A 2,857-nucleotide genomic window follows, 5' to 3' on the forward strand; every position below is an offset into this window, starting at 1 on the left:
TTATATCTCTGCAGTTTGCCCCAGTTATCAAAATAAAAAAAACTGTACAGAAATTACTAATACATTCTGCCAGAATTCTTGTGAGCTCCTTCCTGTGTGCTTTGCTTCTAGCGCTGAAATACTGGCAGAGTCATTGTACACCAAGGTCGATGAGCCTTTTTTTAAAGCTCTCCAAGGCTGGAGAAGATACATTTTCATCAGTGAAGCTGGGTGATCCAGCAAACCTGAAATGGGTCTGGTCCAGGACTGAAAACATTTGCTAACAAAAAGAAAATTACTTTTAGGAAATCCATTCCAGGTTTGCTGGATCACCAAGCTTCACTGATAAAAGTCTATCTTCTCCAGCATTGGAGAGCTTTAAAAAATCAGGCCCAATGACCTTGGTGTACAATTTGTTATTCAATTAATACACAAATTCCATGTACGCTCATACCTGTGACTTTTTACTATAATCCAATGTAAAACATTAAGTTATTTATTAGGCTGTAACACACGTACAATAATCTTTTGCGATCCTTTCCAATGACAAACGACTGCACGATGCATGAATGAGTGTTGTACATACAGAGCCACTCTGCTCTATGGAGAAGGGAGAATGACGGAGCGGCACCCCGCTGCGCTCTCTCCCCTCTTCACTTCCATTACAATCGCTCGTCGTCCGTTGATCTGCCAGGATGGTCGTTGGGACAACGAGTGCTCTACACACGCAAGATTGTGCTCTGATATTAGGCTTGAGCCCATTATCGGATGAGAACCATTGCACGTGTATACCTAGCCTTAAATAGCCAAGGCCTATGCTCTGATTATTTTCAGCCATCCTGACTGTGATTCCTGGCTGTGTGATTTTCCTTCCTCCCTCCCTTTTATAAAGGCTGTTCCATGAAATTGCTTCCCCCCCACTGATCTTTAGTGGTTTGTATTTGTGAATTTTTTCCCTGCAAGCCTCCATTCCTGCAGATCTCATACTCCTCCTGCCAGATCTTCCCACCAGCTGTTCCCTACCATTGCCACCTCCCTCATCTGCCCATCTGGCTGTTCTTTGCAGCTGCCTCTCCCTGTTATCTGCTTGCTGTCCATTGCTGTGGTGCTGAAACATCCCTGGCTACTAACACGCCCGACAGGTGATCTTGGATAGGGGGATGAAGGTAACTGCTATTGTCTCATTGTGTGATTCACTGTACCTGCATCATATTATCACACCCTGCCCTTTGTGTATTTGATGTCCAGCCTCTATCCACCAAACAAATATACACATTATGTCAAATATCTTATAATTAAAGGATGGTAAATGTTGCAAGTATTAATGTAAACTGGGTGATGACATGACTTTAATATGTATTTTTTTAAAGCAGATGTAGCTTTTTTTTATTTGCTTTTGGTGTTAGGTTACTTCGAACAGCAGTCATGGGCTCCCTGCGCCCTCCTCCTTGTTTCCATTAGGAATGATCTCTTACTTTCACTAAGCTAGGCAGGATTATTCAAGCATCTGGCAGAGGTGCTAAAATGGGTCTGGGATTGAGGACACAGCAAGAGATAAAAGAGCTGGACCATCGTATTTAAATAAAAAATTAGACAGATCAGGTCATTTTAATACCTACTGCCCATTGATTTGTGTTTTAATTCTTATTGTAGTCTCAACCAAATTTCTATAATCATTCTTATCTGATTGTTTTTACATTTACTCTATTTTATTTAAATCCATCATTAAAGAGTACAGACTATTGCCCAATTAGGGTTCCATTATTCAATGCTCACACCTTTCCAAGGTACATCAGTAAAAATGACACATACAGTATTCATTTCAAATGCTGCCCGGTGGGAAATGTTCAATTATTTTTATTGATGTAAAGAAACTGGAGACACAAGTGACTTTCTCTGTCCACATGTCAATGCTAAGAACCAACAACAAGAAATCAAATGTGATAATACTGACTTGAATCCTAAAGTCTGCATCAAGTTTAAAAATGTTGGAACATAAAACATTTCTATGTTAGACACTGTGATGCAATACAGAATGTTCACAGTTGTACACTGTAGATCTTAACATTTCGCACAAGTCATCAAAACTTTTAAAACATTTAGTGAACATGATTTGCATAGTTCATTATATGACAATCCTGCCTGCATCATCAGGTTTCACAGTGTGAAGTGAGGGTGAAGCCTTTATGGGAAGTGGAAGTGAAGTTATGCCTTTCCGTGAACTAGTGACTCATATCAAACTTTTAAAATAAAAATTTTGCCTATGATCAGATGCCACAAGACTCTTGCTATTATTTGTTTTAATAACAAAAGAATTCTCATGTGTCTTTCTGAAATTAGTTTTGCAAAAGGTCTGACTTACATGACTACAGGACTTGGCCACCATTTACCGCCATTTCATACTGACTACTATTGGATGGGGGATGACAGATGACAAAACTTAATCCTGAAGTCAGGAAAGTCATGTCCTTGTCATGTAATTTCTTGTAATCAGCAGTCATGTTGGAGTTCATGCTAGGACTTTTACTTTCAAATGTTTAAAGTTACCGACAGGTTCACGTTGGGGTTTATTATTTTAATATTCTTATGCAAGAGCAACAGTCTGTAAAACATAAGATTGATCTGTGAATTATACAGATTCTTTATCATCTAACAGTCATGAATAAACTTGGTTACCTTGTATAATCTATTTTGTTGCTGGTTTTTCACAGATTTAAAAAAACACATTAATTAGTTAATAATTTGTAACTGTATCCTAAATCCAAATGCAATGGTTTTTTACAAAGCAAATATCTGGGCAACTTAGGTGGCATCACTTTAAAAAAAATGTATTTTGGTTTGTATACATTTTTTATTAACTCCACAAATTAAGAATATT

The 2,857-nt window shown here is 38.0% G+C and overlaps 1 protein-coding gene across 1 annotated transcript in view; it reads left to right on the forward strand.

Moving 5' to 3' along the window:
• Nucleotides 1-885: 885 nt before the first annotated feature.
• Nucleotides 886-2,857, forward strand: part of CCDC177 (coiled-coil domain containing 177) — a 14,047-nt gene continuing 12,075 nt past the window's right edge. Inside the window, exon 1 of the mRNA XM_072428289.1 lies at nucleotides 886-1,145. The gene's annotated coding sequence lies outside the window, so the exon portion shown is untranslated. The remainder of the gene's footprint in view (nucleotides 1,146-2,857) is intronic.

The sequence above is a fragment of the Pyxicephalus adspersus genome, chromosome 12 (assembly GCF_032062135.1).
Source record: "Pyxicephalus adspersus chromosome 12, UCB_Pads_2.0, whole genome shotgun sequence".
NCBI lineage: Eukaryota > Metazoa > Chordata > Amphibia > Anura > Pyxicephalidae > Pyxicephalus > Pyxicephalus adspersus.